The sequence below is a fragment of the Alligator sinensis genome, unplaced genomic scaffold, assembly GCF_000455745.1.
Source record: "Alligator sinensis unplaced genomic scaffold, ASM45574v1 scaffold379_1, whole genome shotgun sequence".
Lineage (NCBI taxonomy): Eukaryota > Metazoa > Chordata > Crocodylia > Alligatoridae > Alligator > Alligator sinensis.
Window position 1 is genome coordinate 653,760 of NW_005842001.1, and position 14,398 is coordinate 668,157.

Consider the following 14,398-nt stretch of genomic DNA (forward strand, 5'->3'; position numbering starts at 1 on the left):
CATTCCTTCAAATACCGTGGCAACAAGTCAGTTAAATTGACAAAAGCTACAAGGAGTGTGTGGCAGGAGCCGTGAGAGCCAACAAGCTGCAGGCAGGGCAGCAGCCAAGCCTGCCAGCTGAGCGTTTTTTTTTCTTTTTATTCACTGTTGTGTTTTTTTTCTTTCTTTGGAGCCGAGCCCCACCGGAAATGCCCGAGCCCAGATCTGACTGGGTGGACACCACCCCTCCTGGAACCCATTAAAACACCAAAGTCATGGCAGGCGAGAGCTAGGAGGACCCCAGTTTGGCTAAGACCCCAAGGTATTCTCCGCAGGGTCTCTCTCTCCTCTGATAAACCCCTTTAAATCAAGAAATCTCTGTTTTGTAATTACCAACACAACAAATACCCTAAAAAGAAGAAAATGCCACTCTTACTGAAGCTCAAACAACAGGGAAACAGAAATACATAGATTTCAGACATTTTTAAGAATACTAAATAACACAGTAGATACTGCCATGGTGCATTGGATTTTATGGAGGTGTGATTTATGTGCATGTTTAAATCTTTTTTTTGCTCATGCAAATTACAACCATGTAAATTCTGTCCTCTGAAACCAGAAACAGGGGTGGATAGGGGATGGGGATGCAGTGTTGTAGTTGCACCCCGCTTTCATTCTTGCTCCACCTACACTTTAAAACCAACTGCCCAGGAGAAGCAGCAGCATTTCTACTCATGCACTGTTGAGGGAGTCAATCGACTTCATGACTCATCATAATGTACCCGATTCCTCCTAATCTGTCGTCACTCCATAGGGGTTAACAACCTTCTCTCCTTTTAATGTTCTTGATATTACATTAATCCATGTATCATCTTCTGCAATTTTGCTATCTCTTCCTGGTAATATCTTTCTTCTATTCACAGCCCTGCAGACTTTTTAGTTCTAGCTAAAAAGCTTAATTCAGGTATGTTAAGTAACTTAGAAGAATATTAACTCAGGTGTGGAAATGATTGACAGAGAAGTATTCCAGCCTTCAGATGCTCAAGAAGGCTAGATTTTGTTTTACAAATATGAATGAAAGATGGGCATTTAAGCATAATGACTACAAAACTAATAAAATATCTCTGGACTATGTTTTCCTGGTCTGTTATATTTTTAAAACTTAGTATATAAGCTACCAAATAAGTACATATTGCAATGAAGTTATATTTTTACTTTAATCTTAAAATGAACAATATAGCACTAGGCCCCTAGCATATTAACACATTTAGTTTCTCTTTAACTATAAAAAATGTGTGTTGTTTTATATGTGATTATGCACCATAATACCAGCACCCCACTTTTCAAAATTCTAGATCTGCCCGTGGCCAAAAGAGTTTAGCTTTCTAGAAAAGGGAGAAGTGTCTGAAAAGAACTAGGAACAACTTGTCTAACACACATTTTTTTCCATGATCCATTAAACAGTAACAGTTCCCCTCCAAGATAGTCAGGTTTATTACACCACATGCCTACAGCAGCTCAAGCCAGAAACCGGGGGGCACTAAGAACACAGTTCTCTGGAACATAGTGAGCATGAGGTGTGTGTTTGCTTCCTCTTCCTGCTGCCCCTGAGGTCTCTAGAATTTGAAGTCCAAAATCATAACAGCAGGACTCTGCAGAGTTGCTCATCACTTCCTTTTCCTGATTCCAGGTGCCCCTGGGATTTGTAGTCCACAGTTGCAGCCAGTACTAAGTAAGCAGGGCAGGGCAGCTCCGTACTCAGGGGGAAGGAAAGTTTAACACCCCTCCTTCGCCCCAGACCCCAGCAGGGGTTTGACTGGGGAGGCCAGTGAGCCAGCCAGTGAGATCAGTGAGTCAGTCATCACTGCTCCAGCTAGGAAGCAGAGGAGCAAGGTCAGCCCTGCTCTCTGGAGCAGACAACACAGCCCAGAACAGGACTGAAAAATGCTGGGAGACTGTAATCTAACTTGAACCAGGAAGGAGTCTGGGACAGAAGTTTCATATGCCAGTTTGACCCAAATCAATTAAGTCTGATACTACATTCAGCCAGGTTTATCTTAAACCAGTTTCAGCCATTTTGAAACTGGTTTATGTGCATTGAACATGTATTCTGTTACAGGCTGAAACCAGTTTATGTGCAACGTCTGTCCCTAGCCATATAGTGCAAAGTAGATAGCTTGCTTCATGCAGACTTCATAGTCAGAACCAGCATAGCAATGCTAGCTGTAGTAAAGCTAATAAACTGCTCTTCTCCCTAGCACCAGTTAGCCTGGGCACTCAAGAGTTAATTCAGTTCTTTCTTGTAGATCTGTTACTGAACATGGATCATGATTCAGGACAGCACTAAAGCATGTGCTTAAAACGCCTTACGATCAACAGGACTTAAAAACATGCTTTTCCAAATCAAGTTTGTTAACTTGCAAGCAGCAGCCTTTCATTCAAAAGTTAAGTAACTACTTAAGTGCAGCTGTGAATAAGAACACTTTCGTGGACTGGGGTTCTGGTCCTTCCATTCAGGCATTAAATGTTCATGCTTTGATATCCAGAGATCTAAGGCTCATTACTACACGTGGCCCAGCCAAGAGGCATTACATAACCTTTTATAATATCTCAGACACATTTTAGTTCAGGTTCAGTAACACTGCAGGCAAATCTTCTTATTATTTCACCCAATATATTCACTCATCCCTAATCCAAATGGAAATTTGGGCACAGGGGATGCTTGCAGGAAATCTCAAGAGGAGCAAAGCTGGTGAAAACAAATCATCAGCTTTTCACAGCTGAAAGACTGGAAACGGTTTGTGTCATCTATGAAAAAATATATAGAAAGCTTTGCCAATTCACGTCATCTATTTAAATTAGTAGCAGGTTATTTAAATTAAAATATAACTTATTAAACTATGAAAAGTAATGATAATCAGTTTTGAAAATACAAACTTTCAGCCAGAGTGTATAAGCCTCACTACATCAGGTTCCAAAATTCTGGTAGTCACAAGTTCCATGTATTTACTTTGGCTCACTCTTGCCTGTTGTTGTTGGGTACTTGTGACACAATCGAGGGAGTATGTGAAAGAAAACATGAGTACTGCAGAAGTGTCAACGCCCTTCAGAAATGTGTGGTGGGAAAGCCTGAGTCTCTTGAATACATTGGATAAACACTACATGAACCACTGCTCTCTCTAATATTATTTTGTTAGCACACTCCTGACCAACAGAATTTTCAGTGCCAAGTCGTCAGTAGGTAGCACTGGTAAGCTGAGTTTTCATCAACAACTTCTTTTGGATAACAGACAGCTATCAATAAAAGTGACTAACAGTACAGGTTGCAGACCGGCTGAAGTGAGCACACAGGTCTCAGACCAGCAGGGGACGTGAAGGAGCTGTGCTTCATGATTCCGGACCACCTAGGATGATATTTTAAGGGCAACCTTTGAATATACACAACTGTTTGCCCATCCCAACAGTCTACATGACCACATTACTTGCTAAGAGTGATTAGATAAGCCAAGAGTTATTGTTTACAACCAGATGCCACCATTGCTGAGACAGCAGAGGTGTTAATAGTTTGCACCTTTACAGAACCACAGCATGTCAACAAAGTGACAATTAAATTCTGTCAGTCTCACCAGCCTTTGCAATATTTCTACTCTAAGATCAGTTCTAGAAGAACCAATAGCAACTTGCAGCCTCTAAGTTATACAGCCTTGGAGTTATATATATAGATATATATATATAGCCTTATACTTTCACATTAATTTTTTTCCTGATAGTCTTAAAATTGTACACATAAAGTCCTCTTCAGTGTATGTTAAATGAATTACTGCTGGAGAGACTGGAAAAGTTATATGGTATATAAGTCTATCTTATGCATTCTGAATCAGTAAATTAAGATGCAGGAAAGAAAAATGTGTAGAACTAAACAACAGCAACATTTACTCTTTGGTTGTGTGTGACCCACAGCAACAAAGGACCAGAAAGTATTTGGGAAAGTATGTAGCTAGCTATCCCTTTCTCTTCTCCTAGGAAGGTTACAACAGAGCACAGGTTTTTTGTTTCTGTCAGAAAGGTACCTCTTAATCATAGTAGGAGGAAAAACAGACGGTCTACTTATTGACCTTGGCTCCAAAACCAACTGAAAAAAAAGAAAACACCTGCTGTACAGACCTAAACCACTGAGATGGAAACTTGATCAGAAGAGAAAAAAAAACATGAAAAAAATAAAGAATATGGAAACACATTTTATTCAGCCTTATCTGGTGAGACAGAAGGGTATTATTTTGTTTTTAGGTAGAAAACATTTTCTTCTGAACATGCCTGCTGTTTTTGCATTTCAGTAGGTATAAAGGAACATATGGGAGCTACTGTACATGCATCCTTTTTATAGCAAATTCCTCTGAGAAATACCAACCCAACATGACAGGAAAGCTATAAAAGAATCCAGTTCCCTCAACATAAGTTCAGTGGAGAAGACTACAGGATACACAAAGTTGAAACAAAAAGGTAAATCATCAACATCAATCTTTTGCAGAAGTGCTAAAAGGGACACATTCAAGATGTTTCTTGAGATTGATACCCTAATTTTGACTTGCAAGGTGCCCGTGGAAACTTGTAAGCTGCTTCTTTGCAACATTTATTTTTAAATTGCACATGCAAATTGGTTTGCTACGGTGGACTATTCCAAAAATAGAATATTAAATATCTGCAAATTCTAAGCATTCATAGCATTTCCATTGCAATTCTACCGAATTATACAAACTCTGATACCTAGCCTTTTGAGTTGAAGTAATAGCTCCATTCATGACATAGTGAAATGGGCTACTGTCTTTTTAAGCCTCTGGCAAAGCTGGAAGGCAGTGAATAGGCAGAGCTGTGAAAGCTCCTATTTATTATTGTAATTTTCATATAATACAGTAACACCCCTGGAACAGAGAAGTGATGGGTTCCAGAGGCCAATCAAACCGAGATGGGAGTTAGCTGCATTTTAAATAAACTGTAGTCTCTATATAGTTACGGTATACATTACAGTAATCCCACCTGGAGGTGATGAGGGCAGTAAGCAGTATTCCTAGACCCTCATCTCTAAGAAAGGTTAGGAAAAGGCTTTTGCCATTTCCTAAGGTTTCCTCCTGGTTAAGGACAAAACTCTGAGACACTGCACAGTTTTGAAGAAAAGCAGGAAGGTATCTTTTTTATAATGGTTGGATTGCATCCTTACTAGGCCTTCAGAACATTTCCTCTTCTCACAAATATCTCTATTTCTTCACAAGAGTTCAGTTTAATCTGTACCTGTTCTCTATTCACAAACTGATCTCTGTAAGTAGGATGTCATCTACATGATGTTGTTTCATTGCGCATGTGGAAAAGGAGACCTACATGGAGGTCACCAAGATGTGGCTAGCAGCAGGACTATCATCTCTTCAACTCTCCAGGAAGGTTCATTTACGTATGAAAGAGAGTAACCCCTCCGGCAACTCACAGATGAGGATTTTTGGAAATTACCCATTGCAACTCTCTGGGTTCTTCTGATGAGCAAGTACAGCCACCGGAGGCTTAACAAAGCAGCTGGTGTGGGAGACCCGGATTCAATCTTCTCCTCTACTAAGGGAATTTAGCCCCAAGAGGGCCCAACCTCTCTGGAAATTTGAGAAGCATTCTTAATCCCTCTGCTTGACACTGTGACAATTTGCATGAGATAATTTAACATTCATTGGCCCAAAAACTAAAGCAAAAGCGAGCATTCCTAGTGTTCCTGAAAACGGAGAAAGTCCTGGCATCCAGTCTCTTTATTCAATGGTTGTGTCTACTTACAAACAGAAGGAAGCCAGAAGTCTAGATTTAATACATCCAGTTAAGACACTGGGCACATGAGGGCAAGGTTTAGTCTAAGTTTTATGTCTCTGTTGCAAGACACAATATAGACCTAATAAATAATAATCTAATTTCCCCTACAATTTCAACCAGAAGAATGATTTTAATTTACTTCTTGTTATAAACCAGTATGGTGTCATGTTGCTTGGCATTTATATCAGCTGCCATGTTGCAGGGGCAATTGAGGTGACTCCTCTATCTAACTATATAAATGGTAAGGTTAAAAAAGTTTTTTTATAACGTGGACACTGTTCTGGACAAAATTACTCTATAGAGCTAGTGGTTTACGGTCATGTTTGAAGAATAATAGTAACCAGCTCCAGGTTTTCCAGACCTTTTGGTTAATTAATTCCTGGGTCAAGTGAACAAAAATAAAAGGCTACTCTGCCAGAATAAAAAGCACATTTCCATATATAACTTTACAAGAAGTTTAACTTTGAGACCTAAATATCTTGACAGTATCCATTAAAATCAAATCCATTTCAACTAGTTCTGAAAAAACAGAATTACCTTTGATATATATTTTTACACTGACATTTTTTTATGCCATCTCAGGACATCAGTGATTTTCAGATATTTGAATCAGAACTAAAAATAGTTAAGCTTTAAAGGTCAGAAAAAAAAATTTCTCCTCTCCTTTTTGGTAATATTTCTTTTATCCCCTCTTTCTGAGAAGTGTCATTAATTAGTGCCTTTCAACCAAAAAAGTATTAGAAGTGTCTCTATTAAGCAAACATACATTTCAAAACTGAAATCACAGAAAATGTCCATTAAATTGAAAGGGGATAAATTGCCTTGCTTGGCCACTCAGAGTCTTTTATACCAATTCGAAGGACATTTTATATCACATAAAGCAGTGAGCCACAGAAAGAACACCCAGAAATACTTGAGACTTTTGTATTAGCATCATTTCCCAAGGATTCTCTCCAGCCTCAGAAAGAGGGAGCGAGATTTTTGTAAACATCTTTTAAATCTCTCACACATTTGAACATAGCAGGATTTTCTTTTCATATTAATTTGGTATATGCTTCTCAATAAATGTTTTTTTGTTGAGACTATACTAATTCAGTAAGGCAAGGAAGGGGCCTTAAGCATGTAGATAGGTTCCACTGTTAATGAGACCTAAAAACATCCTTAAAACTATAGCAATTTTTGCAGTGCATACCCAGGACACAGAGACTGGTTTCAACAAGTTAAGGGGCTTAGCTTAAAGAAATCAATTTGACATAATTGGAAATAAAAATATATGTAGTTTAGAGCCATTCTAAGCTTTTAAGGAAAGCAAGTTTGACAGGGACCATTTCTGCAAGATCTTAGACCAAACTGAACATCAATTTACAAGATAACTTCAATCTTTAGAACTGCTTTAACGAGACAGATTCCACATTATCATATTAGTATATTTCAAAATAATGTTGTGTGCGCAAAATTTAAAGAATAATATCAAATAGCAGCAATCCAGTATTAATGCTAATCAGGTAAACATTTAAAAATCAGAGCTGGGTGGGGGGACCCTTAAAATTTTTCTTTTAGAATTAAGTTGGTCACTGTAGTAGTTAGAAATTGAATAGTATCTGGTATACCTCTCTGTTTTCTATTCCTAAACCCAAGAGACCTCTACCTCAGCAGAAGTACTCACATCTGTCTATATCTTACAAATGTATAATCAGAAGAAAAGAAAAAAAAAAGCAGTTACTACAAATTCAGCTATGCCCACATGATTCTTCATACACTTAAAATTGTTAAAAAGCAAAGATATAACCTTGTATATTCCAGGCCACTTTATTGACCAGTGAAGTCAATAAAGCTACATTGATGTATACTAATTATGAAACTTATCCTCCCTGTTCTAAACAAGCAAAAAATAGTAATATTTTAATACTTACAAACAACAAGAGGAAGAGGAATAGAGAATACAGTGTGCAAGTACCATGCTTAAAATTAATTTAGTGAGAGAAACTGCAGCTCCTGGGAATTTTTGACTTCCATGCATTTGCTTTCTCAACCTTAACTCTGCATTAATAAAACATTTTGTATTTAAATATTTCATGTTTATTTTGTTTTTTAAATGTCCTGTACATCCTATCTACCTTGGAAGAGTCGCGTATTACAATGTATATTACATGGGATTCAGATTTTAGACACATGCTAAATAAGTAGCTTTAAACATTCATAACGTCAAAGCTAATGATCCACTTCACTTCAGATTTAGATTGTTGAAGTGCTGGCATAGGATTACAAAACAAGCCAAGTGTCTACTTCAAGCCATTTTTGAATTATACAACTTCACAACTCACAGTATTTTCATTATATTTAGTATGGAAAAACTTCATCAAGGACACACGAAAACTATGCATTTTGCACATCCTTCCAATCCAATGTCCAAACATGGAAAACTCGAGTGCAAAAGGAAGTGTTTTGAGAAAATTGGGGGAATGATGAAGGGGCTATAGCAGCAGTAGGGCTAAGGACTGAAGTTACATATAAACCAGTTTAAGTGATCACAAACTGGTTTAAACCTGTAACAGAACAGAAGTTCAGTACACATAAACCAGTTTCAAAATGGATGAAAATGGTTTAAGATAAACCTGGTTGGATGTAGCATCAGACTTAACTGATTTGGGTCAAACCAGTTTATAAAACTTCTGTCCCAGACCCCTTCCTGTTTCAAGGTATATTAAAGTCTCTCAGCATCCCAGCATGCTTTGCAGCCCTGGGATTTGCTGTCTGCTGCAGCAGAGAAGGGCTGGGGTGAAGGGGCAGAGGGAGGCAGGGACTGCCCCCCCAGTCAAGCCCTGACTGGGATATGGGGCCAGGGAGGCGGGTTAAAGGCCCTTTCCCCCAATTAAATCCTCTACCCCTGAGTACAGAGCCACCCTGCCCTGCTAAACTTACTGAAACTTAGTGCTGGCTGTGACTGTGGACAACAAATCCCAGAGGCACCTAGAAGCAGGAAAAGGAAGTGATGAACAACCCTACAGCATCCCGCTGCTGTGTTTTTGGACTGCAATTCCAGAGACCTCAGAGGCAGCAGGAAGAAGCAGCAAACACACAGCCCATGCTGGCTACATGCCAGAGAGCCATGCTCTAGCACCCCCAACCTTCTAGCCTGAGCCACTGCAGGCATGTGCCTGCATTTCCTGAATCAAAAGTAAATGTGTGTCTAGTTGTTTCTCTGTTTAATCTCTGCAGCTTAGACAAACCTGCAAAGACTGAATTGATTCAGCCTCGGACTTTTTGACTGTCTGTATACTTAGCCTAGGAGTTCAATGACAAAGACAAGCTGCTATAATGAAAATGTTGAAAGTCTGAAATTGACGTCCACCAAAGAGAGAAAGTAGTCATCTTTGTGTCTCTGGGCATAACACCATCTCCCCCAAACCCTGTGGAATACTCTCACAAGTGACATATTTTTCAATTGTGCAACTGCCATTACATCATTTCTTTCCACATCACGACAAAACTGAGAACTTCTGTAAAAACAAAAACCCGCACAGAACAAAGAAGAGCCATTAGCCCAGTGGTTAAAAGACTCAGCTGGTATGTGTGAGCCCAAGATTCAAGACTCAGCTCAGAATCAGGGAAAGCAAAAATGCGAACTTGGGAATCCTACATGCCAGGCAAATGCCCTTATCACTGAGCTATAACATCCAACATTATCTGGCTCACTTGACATAATGTCTAGCAGCTCCAACAGAGTAAAATAAGTGGGAAAAGAGAGAATGACCCTAATATTCTAATGGTTAGGGTATTCATCTGGCACATGAGATTCAAACAAAATCAGGGTCTTGAAGCTGGACATCTCATATCCTCTCACCTTTCTCCACATCATCTTATCTCCTCAGCTGCATCCTGCCATAATAATCCTTCCCAATGAATGAACTGCTTTTTCTACAACTCTGTTGACTAAATTTGGACTTAAGATTCTACATCAGCAACCCCAAGTTACCATGCATGACAAAATATTGTGTACTCTTACTTCCTCCCACCTTACTGCCCAATTTAGCTAAAATACTTATACCATAAGAACCACTACAGAATTCTCCACAGCAGATAGATGGCAAGAGATATTTAAAATGACTAAGAATGGTTTCATTCTCATCTCTGCATTTGCACACTATTCCCTTTAGGAACAGGAATTGCAATTCTGTTACTGCTCCTATAGAAGCCAAAGAAAAAGATGCACGTGCACTCGAAAAAATAGACTCTTTGTATTCCTCGAAAAAATAGACTCCTTTGTGTGTCAGTACACAAATAAGAGGGTTTTTTTCTTTCAGGAGGTAACTGGAGTTGAGTCAGCCCCAGTCCTGTAACATGGGACTGGCTTCCAGATGCGTATGTCAACTTCTCCCACGAGGTAAACATGCGTTGTTAGAAGAAACTGAGGCATGCAAAAATAAAATGACTTTTTACCCAAGATACCTGTGGCACAACCATTAACTGAACTCAGACCCGCTGAGTCCACAGTGCTGCTGTGTCTTAGCCAAATAGCAAGACCATCCTTCATTGCATATATCAGTATCTTACTTACTCTAGATAAATAGATAACCACCTTTTACCTATGAATATTTTTATAATTATTTAGTGATGTTTATCCTTGTTTGGTATTGTATTAATATGAATAGAGCAGAGGCAGTAAAGCTTTTCTTACTAATGTGAATATGGGCACAGGGTACACAAGTATCTTCTGTACTTTCATCAGAATTTTGTATTCCTTCTCTCATATTTCAGGATATGAACAAGGGAACCCCTAATATCCAGTGGCAGTTATATTTTCTATGCAACTTGCTGAACACTTCCTGTCATCTGAAGCACAGGATGGCAAATAAGGGCATTTTGCATAGCAACACGCTTTACTATAGCAAGCACTCCTCTTAATCATGCCAATTATTTTCTGTTGAAATTTTCAAAGCTCCCTAAATTATCTGGTCTACAAATATTTGAATAGGCGTCCAAAAAGATCAGTCTTAGATACTATTTAGTACATTGGACAGAAGTAGAAAAAAATATATATATATTGGATCTCATAGGTATGTTTTCTCCTCAAAACAAAGTTCTTTCTTATTGTAGTTCCTCTGTAATGGTTCCCATAGCAATAGTTCATGGTAACAATGAGACTGCAATACTCTAGAGAAGTCCCTAACACAATTCTTCCCCTATTCTAGACACCAACCAAAAATGTATCACACTTCAAAATTTTCATCCCTCCAGTTTAATTATCTCTAGAGTGAATATTTGTGAGGGCAACTTTAGTGATAGGGATCACACAGATTTGTTCTATGCTAATAATGGCTGTAAAGCTAAGTTATTCAAAACAAATCTCTGCATTGGAAGCATATTCTTAAATAAGCTGGAAGTGTTGTTATTCCAAAGCCAAATTAAGCAAGGGCGTACCACAGAAAGCCAATTAACTAATTTAGACAGCAACACAATGTAAATCATTGCCCTTATTCTCACCCAGCATGATGTTCTGTGATTCATAGATGCCACTTTGTTAGCATATGTTTCAAGAAAAGGCATATTTAATATTGGTAGCATTTAAAGACAGCATGTAGTTCCCATGTCTGAATTCCAACGGGATCTTGTAACCAAAGAGGTGTTATTTGTCCACAATTAGCATGCATTTAGATTCAGTGTTTCCAAACTCACCTTGAAAATCCACAACAAAGAATTCTGAAATGTTGGATCAAGATGTCAGACTAATAGCAGAGAATGGGTATAGGTAGAAACAACACTGGCACAAGGACAGACTGGAGGGAATTAGGAACAGCTTAACATGTACTCTAGTATTTTCCCCTCTCCAAACTGGAATGGGAACAAGGGTTCTGGAGTCTCAGTGTTCTTCTGCTATCAAAGATCTGTAAAACTTACTAAGAAGAAATGCCTCATTCCCCCTTACTGGCCAGACCAGGTACAGATTAACAGTTACACCGATAGCTCAAAATAGCAGATGCTATGTTCTTAATTGAACAGTTCCAATTCATCCACACCAATGACTTATTTATGGGTCACTATGTGACCCCAATGAAGTTGAGGTGGCCCAAAATCTATACAAATTCTCCAGTGTTCCTGATCTCAGGTACAGTATCAAGACAGCACGTAGAAAAGTCCTAATTCTAAAAAGAACAAATTAAGCCAGGGATCCTATGGGTCATACGAGACTTATATTTATAGAGACATAGGTCCAACAGTATCAACAAATGCCCTCAGTTCTTCAAATCCTGATCATTTTACATTGGGCTTGATTTTCTTCTCACACTACCGTACAACTGGTGAAACTCCACAAACTGTCTGAGAATTCTTCTAGTGTCAACCAATGTAAGCAAGCAGAAAAATTGGTTTTTAAAGTCAATAGTTAGACCTCTGTAATATCTGATGTGAATGAGTCAAGCCCAGAGACGTGAATGGGGATACTCAATATATAAGAAAAACATTAATTTTACTTTTAAATAACTTCCCCTGGGCTACACCAGTTTCACCACATTTAGGACAGGAAAACTTTCACCCTCCTCCACATTTTAGGGAAGAATGCAGAATGTTTCCCACTTCAGACAGATTACTTCAACAAATTTTCTTTCCTTTAAAAAAAATTACCAGTTTAAACAGTTTAAATTCACTGGGGATATAGATTCAATCATTTCCATCAGGTTTCCTTCCTTATTTAAATTAGCATTTTCCTACATATGTTCATGTCAGCTTTAATAAACCTATTTCAGGTTCCAATGTGCATATCTGACCTTAGACACTGCCTCTCTAGGCTCCTAAAAGAGTCATGTTGCATTAAGTAAAAGGATTCTTGGAAGAGGTCCTTAATTTTTTTTTCCAAGCGAGAAACAGGTGAATTATTTAGATTCCAATTTTTGTAATTAGATTAGATGCTTGATTTATTTCTTTGTCTTTCTGCCAAAGTACCATGTACCTAGCAAATTTTAAAGCAAGCATCACTTCTTCCATCCACACTAGGGACCCAACTATATTATGCTAAACTAGTATCATTTAAAAAAAAAAACAGGAAAAAGTTTTCAAAAAAGTCAATAAGATGTTAAGATACATTTGTTGATTTTAAACATGCTGGCATCAACTGTAATGCAACCTGGTACATTCAGGGAGATCTAAAATCACTAATTTCACTTACTCAATCTGGAGGAATGTTGTAGCTTCAGCAGAATGGAAAACTTACTTGAAGCCCTATATACAAACACCATCTGCTCTCTTGCAAAAGGTATAATGTTTGAAATAACAACATTCCTTTCTCTTCCCCTCACCACCACACAGTCACACTCTTGGTGGAACAGAATGATTCTATTTATATGAAGAGCCTGCAAAATAAAGCACTATAAAAACAGAAGCATATGGCCAAATAACTCTGCAGTATTTAGCATGTTCACCTGTAGAGCAAGAGCTATAAAACAAGCAACTAAATACACACAGGTCCACCTGGAAACTGCCAATAAGTGCATGGTGTTCGTCAAATGAAAATCCCATTCCTCACTGATTATGTTATATAGATGCCTTGTTAAAGGTTTGCCAGAGTAATTCTTCATATCACTGACCCTGCCTTTACTATCTAATATCATGTGCAGCCATACTTACGGTAGCTCTCAATATGTCCATCCAGTTGCAAGCATTTAATTACTTTACCTGCTAAATTTAATTTAATTAATTACCTTACCCGCTAAAATTTACAGGTCAAGTTTAACTGACCCCTGAAAAACCACTGTAAAAATTTCAAATAAGTTTAGGATTCCCTGACGTTTTCATTGACAGCAATGTGCCTACCATCCACTGGTCTTTAAGGCTATCATGCTTTTCATTAGGCAGCTTCTTTTCAGGAGATGGCTTACAGGTCTTGCACTTCAGTCTGTTTGCTCTCTATGTTCCAACAAGAAACATACACCTGTTCTCAAATCCTTTCTGCTTTTTTTTCTTATGACCAGTGCAACAGAAATGGGCATTGAATGAGAAAGAATGCTTCAGCGTTACCAAAAGCTTTATCACGCAGGGAAGAACCATACAATTCTTGAATCTTGTGAAATTTCTCTTTCTATCCTCAGGTCTTCTTTTCACTTCAAACTGTTAAAAAAATTTCCAACAAACAGTTGGCTTCTGTCATAATCACTACAAAACACCTTTTCACAGTATGTTAAGGATTATTTTGGTCTCCTGATTAATGTTCCTCTGTGGTCAGTTCTCTAATCATTGCTTTGAGGTCTTTAAGGCTTTGCACAAAAATGTCAGTTCCACTTACCAATTAAAGGATGGCCCATGTCCTTTTATCAGGATGCCTTTCTCTGGAGAAGAACTAAAACCATCCTGAAACGGAAAGAGAAGAAAAAGCGTTTACATGAAGGGAAACCTTATTTGACTTTCCACTTCTACTTGATTTCTGATCTTCTTGTCAAGCTTGTATGTCAAGAACAGGATTCACAATTCTTATTTATGGCTCCTTCATGGCTTCCTACACTGCTTCTATTTCCACCATGTGGACTTTTTCATAGTTTGCTAAAGGCAGGTAAAAGCTGAGAAAACCAAAAACTGCAACGTATTCCTG

The 14,398-nt window shown here is 38.3% G+C and overlaps 1 long non-coding RNA gene across 1 annotated transcript in view; it reads right to left on the reverse strand.

Moving 5' to 3' along the window:
- The window catches only part of LOC112549945, a 258,403-nt gene extending 244,268 nt beyond the window's left edge, over positions 1-14,135 (reverse strand). The window contains exon 1 of the long non-coding RNA XR_003093585.1: positions 14,096-14,135. This is a non-coding gene — a long non-coding RNA (uncharacterized LOC112549945). The remainder of the gene's footprint in view (positions 1-14,095) is intronic.
- Between the last annotated feature and the right edge of the window lie 263 nt (positions 14,136-14,398).